Source organism: Mustela nigripes, chromosome 15 (assembly GCF_022355385.1).
Source record: "Mustela nigripes isolate SB6536 chromosome 15, MUSNIG.SB6536, whole genome shotgun sequence".
NCBI lineage: Eukaryota > Metazoa > Chordata > Mammalia > Carnivora > Mustelidae > Mustela > Mustela nigripes.
The window spans coordinates 29,606,564-29,621,307 of NC_081571.1; the positions used below are offsets into that span (position 1 = coordinate 29,606,564).

The 14,744-nt window shown below is 37.6% G+C and overlaps 1 long non-coding RNA gene across 1 annotated transcript in view; it reads left to right on the forward strand.

Annotated features, from left to right (window-relative positions):
• The first annotated feature begins 523 nt into the window (after nt 1-523).
• LOC132002543 (uncharacterized) overlaps nt 524-14,744 on the forward strand; it is a 45,787-nt gene continuing 31,566 nt past the window's right edge. The window contains exons 1-2 of the long non-coding RNA XR_009399940.1: nt 524-601; nt 2,909-3,095. This is a non-coding gene — a long non-coding RNA (uncharacterized LOC132002543). The remainder of the gene's footprint in view (nt 602-2,908; nt 3,096-14,744) is intronic.

Sequence of the window (14,744 nt, forward strand, 5' to 3'; positions counted from 1 at the left end):
CATTTAAAAGCTCTGAAAGGATTAATCCTATAGGATGATAGAATAGTTGAACAATCTTAAATTTGTAGTATTTAATAATGTAGGCTCAGAATATATAAAGAAAAACTGATAAAGTTAAAGGAGAAATAGGCAAATCCACAACCAGTAGAAGCTTTTAAGCATACTTCTCTCCAAAATTGATAGAACAAAAAATACAATAGGGAGAAAAATCAGACACCGTCTCTGTGGTAGCGAACATTGCATTAGAGTAAGGGACACAAATAGTAATCAAATAAGCACAGAGATTAATGTAAAATTGTATATTGGCTCAGTGCTTTGCAGGAAAAGAAAACAATTCTCTAACAATGAACATGACCTGAACTGAGGGAATTGAAAAGACTCTCCTAAAAAGGGGACACTTGATTTCAGATCTAAAAGACTTATAAGGGTTAATTAGGCGAGTGGAAGCGGAAGTATGAGGCAAAGAGCTGACTCAGCTGGCATCAGGGCATCAGTAGATTTCCCCGTAGGAGGGAACATGTGGGTTGGAGGAGCTGGAAGGAGGCCCGAGGGACAGAAGCACAGAGAATGAAGGAAAGTAGCTCAAAGTCAAGCTGGCAAGGTGAGCAAAGCTGGAACTCCTTGGGCTTTGTAGGCCATGTTATGGATCTTTGTAGGCCATGTTACGGATCTTGCCTAACTTCCTCTGTTGATTCGGACCTTTTACAATCCATTCTCATGCCACAGCTGAAGAATCTTTTTCCAAACAATATAAACCTACTTTAATACCCTTGATCGCTTTCTACTTACTCTCTGGATAAAGTCCAGAGAAAGTGATCCAGAGAGTAAGTAGAAGGCGATCAAGGGTGTTAAAGTAGGTTTATATTGTTTGGAAAAAGATTCTTCTAGCTGTGGCATGAGAATGGATTGTAAAAGGTACGAATCAACAGAGGAAGCTAGGCAACTCCACATTCCTCAGATGAGCAATGATGGCAGATGTCGTAGAGGTGGAGAGGAGTCAGATTTAAGACACATTTAAGGGCTAAAAAGCAGCCAGACGTGGTGAAGGATTCTACCTGGTGACTGAGAGCAAGGGAGACATCAAGAATGTTTTCTTGGGTTCTTGCTTGGGCATATGTGTCCGACAGGGATGCCATCCTCGAGATAAGAATCAGGAGGAGGGCCAGGTTTGGGAGGGAAGACCATAAACTCTGTTTTGAACATCTTGGGGTTGAGGGCTTTTTCTGTTAGAGATTATTCTGTAGAGCCTTCTCCTCAAGGCTCTTAATTAATTTTTCTTTGTGGTGTTCAGTTTGTTTTATCTGCTTGTCTTACCCCCTGTGGTCTAACATTTCAAAAATGCAATTGCAAGTCCTAACTGTGAATATTTATCATGTCACTGCATCAAAATATTTACATTTGCCTAATTTGAACCTTCCCAGGAAGTAATGCAAACAAGAGAAAAGATGGAAACTTTGTTGCAATCCCCAGGAGTGCTTGCAGGATGTTGGACCCTGACCCAAGTTAGAGTCCAAATGTGTCAGAGAACTTTCCTGGCTCTGGTTGTTAAAGGCCATTTAATGTGGTAGGATCAGTTTTCTTAAAGATGCTGCACAAAGATGAGCAAGCCAAGTTTAGGAGAATTGACTCTCAATATATACAAGGCAGTTTCAAAGAAACATTAATGAGCTCCCCCTTCATAGAAATTCAGATCTGCCAAGGAGATGAATCAGGAGTCATGGGAAAGAAATTCGTTCCACACAATTTCTTATTAGAATTCCAGGATGGGAGATGCCATTTCTCTTGCTCCAAGGCAGTTGAGATCCTGTTTGCAAGTTGTTTTGAAGTCCTTTCCATGAGAAAGAACACAGTAAAGATGACAGCCTGTATAGCTAATTCACCTACAGAAAAATGAAATGTATATCATGGCCATTCTTCCCTCTCTCTCTCTCTCTCTTTCTCTCTCTCTCAACATTGACCAGCATTGGCCAGTAACCTTGTGAGGGCCTATCAAACCCTTTTTCCAATGTATTTCCCTGCTCCTTCTTTCTCATCTGTCCTTTAATTCTTTTGAAACTTAAAAGAAAAAATTGAATTTCTGTCTGTTAAGGTTTGATAAGAAGTTTGGTTAAATATCTGATTGAAATAAAGTTCATAGATTATATGAGGTCTAAATTATGCATTCTTCTTTACAGCAGCTTAAATTTTAAGGTTTTGTCCTAAATCATTATTACTGAGTCTGTGTACAGTTTCAGTGGTTGTGACACTGGAAGTAAGATCTGTTTCCTTGCGTGGAATAGAATCTTGAGCTTTGTGACCAAATGAAGAAGTTAAGACATAGATGATTTACAGCTGTTTTACAAACTATGAACATAAGCCAATAATTGTCCAAGGAGGGAAGGAGGTAGATAATCAGAAACTTGTTATTTTATGTGGTTTTCTGTATTTCTGATTTGTTTGTGGATCATCATCTTAGGAATTTATAAAATAAAAGGTTATATACATGCATCCTGGAACCAGGTCAAAGAGTTGTGACTTTTATCAATGCAGCTCATCCAAAAAAACCATACAATTTTGAAGCATAAAAGCACTTAAACCTTCAGGTAGTCCAGGGCTCTTTAGAGTCTGTGATTTGGAATCCAGATTTTAATCCTCCCCACCTCCTATTACTCATAAAGGGAACAAATCCAAAGAGGGGAGGTGTCCTGGTTAAAGTCACACGACTTACATCTCGAGAATTCACCTTCTTATGAATTTTCTTCAGAGGAAAGAAGCAAGAGCTTGAGACACTCTTATTCCAACAGACTGATTAGGCATATTACAAACAGAAAGTCTCAAATGATGGCACTGGAAAGAATTATCCTACATGGGGTACTTTTCTGGGGGTTCTTGGATTTGGATATACTTGGGCCATTTTCTTTCCATTTAGGATTCCTCTAGACTCTGTAACTTGGAGGAAGCCATCAGGTTCTTGGGTGATTGCTGAGTGGAACTGAGGAAAACGAGAGGAGGGAAGCCTCTCAGAGCGTGCCTGAACTTGCTTCTTGCTTTGGACCCCTCCTACACACTGACAACTGACTGCAGATTTCATGAGCTGATAAACAAGGGTGTTGGACGTGAGTGTTTTGCTTTCTTGTTTGCAAACTTCATGCTTGTTTCCTTTTCTCTAAGAGAACATTTGCTTACTCCCCTTACTCCCAACGACATACTGGGAAATATGGGCCAAGTCTACCTTTTAATAATTTATCATGTTGTTGCTTATTCTTGAATTTGATGGGTGAAATAAATGACCCAGAGTTTGTGATTAATGGAACCCCATCTCCACTCCAACCCCAACTCATGAACCAACAACTTCTACCTGTGCCTGACATATTAACAACTATGTCAGAGGCCTTAATTTAAATCTGGAGCTAAGCTGATGATCTCAGAACAATTATTTGATTGAATAGTCTTAGTTTTCCCATCTGTAAAATGAATTCAATGTTCATAACTCTGGAGTTAAAGTAGAATAACTTAAAGAAAATTGCTGAAGGCTGTGACATACGACCCACCATATTATTATTTTATAATGGAGAGTTTTACCTACCAAAGAGAAGCGCTATCAGCTTCCCTTGGCATTGCTGGTAATTTATTATTAATGATTTCTAAAAATTTCAGCATTGCAGGAAGCTTCAAGCATCATTACTGCATTACATTTTGCTTTTGTGTTAATGGAGAGCCATTTTTCACTGTCACTTTCACAGATAGCGAGAAAGCACAGATGAAAAGTTTTCACAAATGTAGGACACTGCAAGACATAGTCCAGGCTCTGTTCCTTGTTATTAATTGAGTGATCATATTCAGTTTTATCAGAAGCAAGAATTTACCAGATGTGGACAGTAACCCATATACCTTCTTCTCCTCGGCGCCCTCCATACATCACACCCACTTAGAGGCAAGGGTCGGGAAGTACTGAATTTAGTTAGCACTTTCATGCTTGAAGAATTAGAAACCACATCATCAATTTTTTGCTTTTTCATAACTGAGAAGTAAAAATTCATGGTTTAATTCCAGACAGTGGAGAAGCTCCCATTCAATTTTTCTGTACAGATTAGAGTAAGGAAGTTCTTTTGATGTCACCAAATAGATCTCTCCTTCTACAAGGAGGAGAGGGTTTTCTCCTTTGAAGACAGCTCTTGGAGGTAAGGACTCCTTGCTTCCATGATCTGGAATAATCTAAGTCAAACTCTGTTAACATACTATACAAGCAAAACTATGCTAACCCCTAATATCCCAAATGGAAGCACTTCTTTTCCTGCTAACTCACACTGTCTATCTCCAGCTTGTAATTTGTCTTTCTTCAGATGTTTGTGCTCTTAGGATGGCTGTATCTGCAGGTGCTAACAAGCAGCAAGAACAAGAACATCAGGGGTCTTGTTCTGTGTCTTCTTTTCCATGCCTGCCCTTTAGTTAGTAGGTGCTATGTGAACAAACTTACAAATTTGAATGGCACATTTTCAAAGGGATGAAGAATACCAAGACAATAGAATAGCTCTCTCCAAATGTAATGCAATTAGCAGATGTAAAAAAGTGGAGGAAGGAGATATTTAGGGTGTATGCACTCCTTATTCATAGCTTACAGCCAAGCAATTTCATACTTTGTTTTGATATCTTCTGATGTCATAGGGTTTTCCTTTATGCAGTCCAAGCATGTGCAGCAAATGCTTTTTCATCCAATTACAGATGGCAGTGTGTTTTCCCCAATTAGCAGGGTGCTTGGGTGTGTGGTAACAGAAGAAATAAGGACATCAGGGGTCTCGTTCTTCTCTCCGATTTTCCATGCCTGCCCTTTGTTATTTGGCTTTAGGTTATTTTGCCAAGAAACAGCTCTAGATGCATCATATTTCCACGCACTAGTCAATGCTAATCCAAACGAGAATGAAGCATGGACAGGGAAGGTCTCTTGCCTTCACTTACAAAAGTGAAGTTCAAAAGAACTTCCCTATTCTAACCCGTGTTTATACTTGCTGTCTGTTGTAGACAAATTGAAAGATAAAAGAGGATACCCTGTCCATTAAGCATCACCACAACCTGACTGTAAAAACTAAAATTCGTTCAGAGCCAGTAAATGGACATTATGATATTTGTGACCTGTATTATATTCTAGGGAAGTATTTCCTAAAAGGCATTTCAGGGACATGAGAAATCCCTAGAGATGCTTCAGAGAAGGGATTCTGGAATTCAGTAGGTTTGGGAAATGTGTCACACAAGATTTACCTTTTGGAGACTCACAATGCATAACAGAATCTTACTGCCTTGACAACTTCTTCTGCTAAAAACAAGACAGAGAAATGAAACATTGTACTTTGTATAACCTGGCATTTTAAAAACTCATTTGATCACAGATCACATTTATAAACTCGATTTTTGGAATAATACTTCATATCTGAAGGTAGCAAGTGAAGTAAGTACCTATAAGCTATAGTTTCAGAGCAGATCAGTACTTTTAATCAAAAGATAAAGTTTCAAATCCAAGGTCTGCTACTGATATGTAGTACATCAGTAAATCACCATTATACCCTGCTATACCCTAAAAGTAATTTTCACTTTTAAATGAAAACAGTAACTTATTAAGAAACAGAAAATTTATTAAGTTCTTATGTTGTGTCAGAAACTGTACTAAGTGCTTGAGATGCCTTATCTCATTTATTCCTTTAAATCTGCATTTAATTTTAAATAAACCAAAGTAGTGAAAGAATATATTCTCACTTTTTGAAAGTAGAAAAAAACCTACAAAAAATTCCTTTTGTTTCAGCATGTAAACATCTATATCTTTTTCTGTTCATTTAAATAAGAATGTTTCTTTACAAAAGCATATACATTTCCTATTTTTTACATAATCAGAATGATATTACACATACTGTTGTGCACTTTTTTTTTTAAATTTAAAGTGCGCGTTAGAGATATTTCTATGTCAGTATATCCATCTACAACATTCCATGTAGTGGCATCATGACATTTAGGGTATATACATACCTCTAATTTTTTAATGGTAGATATTTGGCTTATTTTCAAATTTTTCACCAATGTAAACAATTATTTTTATTTCTATCCCTGGTAGTATAGGAAATAGTTAACCTTGAATGAAGCCCTACTTGAAACAACCAGAATGCTGGAGAAAATACAAAATGTATCAACTTTACATAGAGAAGGACTACTCAGGGCTCAAAAGAGAAAGGGAAAACATGGACCCTGTGGAGCAAAAGATGGCCAGACTTGTTTTTCTCTGTGAGGTTTTTTTTTTTTTTTCTACCAAACTCTGGAAAATTTGAGCTGCTGCTTGATGAGATGTAGGAGCCAGGAAGTAAAACTTAATGTTCATACAAGGAGTTAAAGCCAATAGAAAACACCCAACATAAAGCCAGCATCCAAAGCACTATCCCTTCAGTGTGACAGTGTCCCTAGAAGGCACCATTCACCTGGCTAACTCTGGGTGCTGGGAAAGAGATGATGGTAATCTCTCCCAAGAGTTTACAGCCACAAGCCTGACTTCATGTGAGTTTGAAATCTAGTTCATGATATCTTTGTGTTTTAAAAAAACATCATGGAACACTACATCAAAAACTAATCATATACTGTATGGTGACTAACATAACATAATAAAAAAAACATCAAAAATATATAGTTGATCCTTGAACAACCCAGTTTGCATGGATCCACTTACACATTGATTTTTTTCAATAAATGTACATATAGTACTGTAAATGTCTTTCCTTATAATTTTCTTAGTAATATTTTCTTTTCTCTAGCTTACTTAATTGCAAGAATATGGTATAAAGTACATACAACATACAAAATACGTGTTAAAGTAAAGCTTCTAGTCAGCAGTAGGCTATTAATAGTTATGTTTGGGGCAAGTCAAAAGTTATACATAGATTTTCAACTGTACTAGGAGGTCAATTCCCCCAAGCCCCCCATTGTTCAAGGGTCAGCTATAATGCAGGTTAATGGTGCCCCTAAGCATATTATGCAAGTAAAACAAATCCAAATCCTCTTAGAGGAATTTCGACCCAGGCTTTCAAGAAGTCCCACTGATAACAGTATAAGAAAAATGATCAGGTTACAGTCAAATTTCACAATACACCCAGAAACCAAGACACTGTGAGTGAAAACCAGCAGAAACAATAAACAGGAGACTCAGTCTTGCAAAGACTTCATACATTGGAACTATCAGACACTAAATATAAAAAAGAAATGACCATACTTAATGTTTTAAGAAATAGAAGAAAGTTTGAAGATATGAACAAGAATAAGAAATTTTAAAAAACTAAATATATTTGCAAAAGAATTACTAGAAAACTTCAAGAATTCTAGAAGTCATAAACATACAGATTGAAATTAATCAGGCAATATAAACAGCAGATGAGATAGACACAGATAAAGTAGTGAATTAGAAGATATAGCTAAAGAAGCTATACAGAATACAGCCCAGAGAGATGAAGAGAGACAATATGAAAGAGAGGTTAAAGACATAGAGGATAGTGTAGAGATGTCTGACATATATTAATTAAAGTTTGAGAGTATCATAATCAAGATAATGAGGAAAAAAGCAGTACTTGAAGAGATAATGGCTGAGAATTTTCTCTAATTGCTGAGAGACTTTAATACCCATTTTCAAGAAGGCCAGTGAGTCACAAATATGATAAACAAGAGAAATGTTTTTGTTGTTGGTTTAAAGATTTTATTTATTTATTTATTTGAGAGAGAGAGAGAGAGAGAGAGAAATCATGCAAGGGGAGGAGCAGAGGGAGAGGGACAAGCTAACTCCACACCTGATGAGGGGCTCAATGCCACAACCCTGAGATTATGACCTGAGCCAAAATCAAGAGCCAGACGCTTAGCAAATTGAACCACCCAGGCGTCCCAACAAAGGAAATGTTTATATCCAAGTATATCACAGTGAAGCAAAACACCAAAGACAAAAAGAGATTAAGAAAAAAAAAAAAAAAACAGTCAGCAGGGAGGCACTACAAAGTAAAAGCAATTAGAGCAGTGGCTAACTTCTCAAAAGCAACAATGATAACAATTGTCTGTTGGAGCTGAGAATATAAAGGAGAATTTAGAATCTTATACTAAGAAAACATCTTTCAAGACTGAGGTGAAGTAAAGATATTTTCTATCCTTTCATTTAGCCATTCTTACTCTGGGCTATGTATCTTTTCATAGATGTCACTTCATCTCTGAGCATGGCTTCTGGGTTCTGGTAGGAAAAAGGGAAACAGCAAAAGGCAAAAAATAAAATAGGCCAGTTACTCTGCTCCTCTTTTCCTGGGAGTCCACAGATATCTCTGCCAAAACTCCAACACTTAACTGCAAGGAAGTTTCCACTCTGTAAAGGCTTATGACATTGTGGGAGATAGGAAGAAAATACATGTGTGAAAAAAATTCTCATAACATAAATAGGAAAAAAAATAAAAGAGGGTCTTATAAGTTGAATTGTGTCCTCCAAAATTCATATGTTGAAGTCTTTTTTAAAATTTAAATATTTTGGGGCACCTGGGTGTCTCGAAGCCTCTGCCTTCGGCTCAGGTCATGATCTCAGGGTCCTGGGATCAAGCCCCACATTGGGCGCTCTACTCAGCAGGGAGCCTGCTTCCTCCTCCCTCTCTCTGCCTGCCTCTCTACCTACTTGTGATCTCTGTGTCTCTCAAATAAACAAATAAAATCTTTTAAAAAATTTTTTTTAAATATGTTACTTATTTACTTGCAAGAGAGAGAGATACAGAGAGAGAGAATGGCAGGGAACAGAGAGACAAGTAGACTCCCCACTGAGCAGGGATCCCTAATGCAGGCCTTGATCCCAGGACCCCAGGATCATGACCCAAGGCAAAGGCAGACACTTAACAAACTGAGCCACCCAGATGCCCCTATATATCAAAGTCTTAATCCCCAGTACCTTAGAATGAGTTCTTATTTGGAGTTAGTCTTCACAGAAACAATCAAATTAAAATGAGGTCATTAGGATAGGCCCCAATCCAATGTGATTGGTGACCCTGTAAGAAGGGTAAGTTTGGACATAGATACATTTAAAGGGAAGGCAGTGTGGTGAGACAGTGGGAAAAGAAGCAAGGAGAGAGGTCTGGGACAGATCTATCCCTCACAGACCTCGGAAGGAACCAACCCTGCCAGCACCTTGATTCTGGACTTCTGCCTCCAGACCTGTGAGATACTCAGTTACAGTTGTTTAAGCTCCCAAGGCCGTGGTACTTCTCATCATGGCAGCCCTAGCCAACAACTATAGAGGGAGGCATAGAAAGTAAAAATGTTTCAGAAAGGCCTTCATAGCTTAACTGAAGGTTGAGTTGTAGGATGAAGAGACATTTGCCGGGCAGAACTGGAAAGGGAGGAGCCATAGGGATTCCATTCCAAAAGGATGTCACGAATAGAGAATGAGCAGTGTGTTGAAGCATGACAAGCCTGAGAAAACGTTAGGTGGGGACACAGGTTTGGGGTAAGATGCCTTGAGGAAGGAGGCTGGAGTAGCAGGATGCTCATATTAAGAAGGACCTTTGATCTCTCTCTCTCTCTCTCTCTCTCACACACACACACACACATATACACACACAATATCTCTTTGAAAAACAAATATGAAGCAGAGAAGCCTTTGTAGCTAGTTTTGTACTGGATTGAGTCTGTTTCTGATTTATCTGATGCCATTTCAATGAACCTTCTTCGTGAGTTAAAACTGATGCTCAGATAAAACGGGCAGCCCCCCAGTGCACATCTCCAGTGCATTACGCACAGTACCCCATGCACTTCCAGGCACACTGGCATTGAACAAATAGCTCCTGATGGAAATACAGGCACTCAGTGCTGTTTGTTGAGTGAGCAATGAAGTTACACAGCTTGACAAACTTTCATGGAGTCAAGGTCTTATTCTTCATACAAACATATTGTTTTGATTCCTTTAAGACAGCTTAAGAATTGGGCCTTTGCTTAAAAATATGAAATCACTGGGACGCCTGGGTGGCTCAGTTGGTTAAGCAGCTGCCTTCGGCTCAGGTCATGATCCCAGCGTCCTGGGATCGAGTCCCACATTGGGCTCCTTGCTCCGCAGGGAGCCTGCTTCTCCCTCTGACTCTGCCTTCCACTCTGCCTGTGCTCGCTCTCGCTCACTCTCTCTCTGACAAATAAATAAATAAAATCTTTAAAAAATATATGAAATCACTTAATGTAGAAGATTATAACATCTAAGGATAGGTTTGCATAAAACTGCTACAATGATGTCTCTTCAAATAATTGTGATATCTTTGTACCTTTCTAATTTGAAAATCTCTGCTCTTCTTATACTGAATTTGATAAAATCAAACTACATGCAGGAAACCTTACAGGAGCCACAGATAATAAACCTTGCATGTTCAAAACCAGAGAATAGAAAACTCTTATGTTTTGAAATAGAAAGAATTCTTCTTCATATTTTTTTTAGAGAGAAAATGTGGGTGACTGTGGCGGAGGTGGAGGGGGGAGAGGCAGAGGGAGAGAATCTTAAGCAGGTTCCATGGAGTCCAACAGAGGGCTTGATCTCATGAACTGAGCCAAAATCAAGAGTTGGATGCTTAACTGACTGAGTCACCCAGGCCCCCCTTAAAAGAGAAACTTTAGTAGGGGTGCCTGGGTGGCTCAGTGGGTTAAGTGTCTGCCTTCAGCTCAGGTCATGATATCAGGGTCCTGGATTGAGTGCCACATCAGGATCTCTACCCAGCAGGGAGTCTTCTTCTCCCCCCCTCTCTGCCTGCCTCTCTGCCTACTTGTGATCTCTTTGTCAAATAAATAAATAAAATCTTAAAAAAAAAAAAAAGAAAGAAACCTTGGCAATTCAACCAACTCCCTCCTGCTCAATAAAATCCATATATAAATAATCCATATAAATCTGATGCCAGGACTTCCTAACTGTAATAAATGACTGTAAATAGCATAATCTTTACTATAATATTTGTCACATCTTGACTCAAACTTACCAAAAAGGTTGTTTTATAACGGACAACAGCCATTCATTACTGACTTCTGTTATGCCTATGCTCTAAACCAATAGCCTATCTTCCATAAAGAAATTAAAATTTAAAAACAATTGAATAAAAAATATATCACAAATCCTGTGGAAGGTATATATCAGGAAAGCCTAAATAACAAAGCAACTGGGTTCCATTTGAGAAATCTGCTATCCATTCATTATGAAGCTTGGGTAAACCCTCCATCACTAGGGTACTTTTGCTTTTTCAACTGTAATATAAAAATAGAAGAAATAGATGCCCACTCATCCAAGTGAAGCATGTTGGGATCAAAGCACTAATATTCCAGTAGTCTTGCTTAAATGTATCCAAAAAATATTACAGGAAAATAAGCATTTTTCCTTGAAAAGACTAAAGCAATTTATAGCTAATGTTGAAAGACAATGCTCAGACAGAAGGATAGATTAACATCAATTTTGCTTATGCAGAGATTAATTTTTTTTATTCAGTGTAATTTATGAAAAAGAAGAACAGTCATGTAAATAAAAGTTCCTTATAAGAATACTGATCTTGGGGCGCCTGGGTGGCTCAGTGGGTTAAAGCCTCTGCCTTCGACTCAGATCATGATGCCAGGGTCTTGGGATTGAGACCCACATCTGGCTCTCTGCTCAACAGGGAGCCTGCTTCCCTTCCACTCTCTCTGCCTGCCTCTCTGCCTACTCTGTCTGTCAAATAAATAAATAAAATCTAAAAAAAAAAAAAGAATACTGATATTAATTGAATATGAAAATTGATATCACTGGAGTTGGGCACTCTTGCTACTTTGGGGACAGAATTTGAAAGAATTATAGTTCACAAAAAGGACTTCATATCTATTCTCACATAAGAGTAGAATCAGTAACAGATTTACAGACAATGACAGCTCAAGGGAATTTAGTTTTTCAAATGTAAATGGAGGCAGGCATTTGATTTTTATATATTAACTAAACTTCTCTTTGGCATAAAATAATTGCTGACCACCCTGAATTTTTCACACTTTTCTTATAATCTCGTATTTAAAAATGAGCTAGACGATTGGGGTGATCAGTAGGGAGCAGGGATACTCCTAGGACGGAATGAATGGAAAAAATCTGCTGGGTCTCCAGAGTCCCTTGTCATTAGCACAGGTCATTGGCATTGCCTTTCCCTGATATCAGTCCATTTTTACCACAAATTAAAAGGTGCTACATTTTCTTTTGTTGGTAAAACATGGGTTTGAAAATCTACCAGCATTCTCAGTCTAAAAGATTTTTAAAAGATTAGAGAATTGTCTTCAGTTTTTATAATAGTGCAGATTGATTTTTAAAAAATAGGTTGTCTATACTGTTTTTGGCACCAAGATCATGAACTAGGAAGCATTTTCAAGCATCTTTTTTCAAATTTTCTCTCTACCGCTCATACTTGCCTCAAAAGCAATTAATTTTTCATTCCTCATTAAAACAAGTATGTTCATGTTTTTAAATACTAGCTAGCTTGCTTGATATCAGCCACTTGTCATGGTAGAAATGGTAAGCAATTTTGGATCATTCATCTTTTTAATAGGAGAAAGTAAGTCATCTTCAAATTCAACAGCTCTTTTAAATACCTCACTGTGAAAGAACCAGGGAGCATCTACCTCGGACTAAAGAACATTACAGTCATGAGCCATGGGCAAAGACACGTATCAACTGCAAAATGTCAGAATTCGCTGAAAATGAACAAATGCCAAAGATGTAAACTACAACAGAAAAACAGTACACTTGGGTTTTGTGAGTTGTTTTGTGTCTACCAACCATTTCTCTTAAAGTAGAAGAAATTAAAAAAAAAAAAAAAAGAGAGGAGGAGGAGTATAAGAGGTAGAAGGAGCAACTTTCTCCCTCTTTGTGTTAAGATTTTAAAGATTTTTTTCAGAGAGAGAGAGAGAAAGAAAGGGGGGCAGGGCAGAGGAAAAAGAAGAGAGAATTTCAAGCAGACTCCCTACGAGTGCAGATCCCGAAGTTTTGGGTTTGAACTCACGACCCTGAGTTCATGACCTGAGCCAAAAATCAAGAGTCAGATGCTTGGCCAATGGAGCCACCAAGATGCCTCTCTGTTAAGATTTTAGTTCCCGGGGTTTGAATCTAGTACCTCCAAAGGAAAGTCAGGTAGTGTCCTGAAACTTTGTTCAAGTGGCTACTGGCTCTTAATTCAGATTTTAAATATGCAGAATCCATAAAAGTTTAATTTTTTATCTGTATAGCTGGTGTCATTAAATCAACACCAGCTAGATCTCAGACAAAACTATAAACTTTAGCATTTTCATTTGTAACAAAAGTAAAATGTGTTTGACTTTATTATTTTGTAACATTTAATCATCCTATGTTCATCACCTTTAGACTAGTAATTATCCTTTTGGCATTCAATAGTGAGAATGTGTTAATAAAAACTTAATGTAACTTAAAATAGCATAATGTTTTATGCTATCTAAAATAACCACTAGTAGGAGATAGTTATGTAGCCAATGTTGGCTGTTGACAAAATATTATGCAGATATGAAAGGTTATATTTATAAAGCACTTTAGAACATGAAAAAATCCTATAAAATTAAGTTTTAAAAGCTCTGTTCTGAATTACATATACAGTATAAATGAAATCAAGCCAAACCTTATGCGTAGAAAATTACTGGAAAGAAATATTACTGAGTGTTATCGTTGTGTGTGGGTGCTACAATTATGGGATTTTCTTTCCTTTTCATGCTTTTTCCTCCTAAATTATTTTTGCTGTAGTGTATATTCAAAGCTGCCATCATCTTCTGCCTGGACCATCTTGAGAGCCCTCTAGCCAATCTCCCCACTTTCATTATTATATGTTTTTTTCTTTATCCATATATTAGCCAGAGTGATCTTCTTAAATAAGTTGGACACTTCTTAAAGTAAGTTGGCTTTCTATTTCAATTAGAATAAAATCCAAAATCTTTAACCTGTTGACAATAACCTACTTGATTGGACCTGGTATATGGGTCCTGTATTACTGGGTACATATTGAAAGGATTTCCGATTTCTCCTGAAATTCACCATTCTCTTCCTGAAACAAAACTTAATCTAATTTATGCTCTTCAGTTCAGTAAATTTCACCTAAATCACTGACTGTAAATTATACTTCTTACTCACAGCTTAGCCAACTTGATAATTTCAGCAACTTTTACAAAGAGAACATATGTATATTTCACATTCCACCCATACAAATATAGGGGCAAATATATATAAAATATAAGGTACAAATAAAAAATGCTGCTAGTAATAGATACTGAAGTAAGGGAGTATGAATGAATGATTGACAAGATGAACTCATATATTTTTTAAAGATTTTATTTATTAATTTGACAGAGAGAGATCACAGCAGACAGAGAGGCAGGCAGAGAGAGAGGGGGAAGCAGGCTCCCTGCTGAGCAGAAAGCCCAATGCGGGACTCGATCCCAGGACCCTGAGATCATGACCTGAGCCGAAGGCAGTGGCTTAACCCACTGAGCCACCCAGGTGCCCCAGATGAATTCATATTAAGCAGCTTTTTCCTTACTGATTTTATAGGAAGGGTGTGATGTAAGTAGAAAAAACTATGATTGTTTAGGAGAGATTAATCATTTGCACTAGGAAAGGAAACTGCATTAATATTTAGTGAGTTCCTCCCTGTGGTAGATTATTAATATTTGTCATCTCACTTAAGGCTAAAATTATTAGTAAATATCTGATGCAAGGAAAACAAAGATGGCCAAACAGCAGT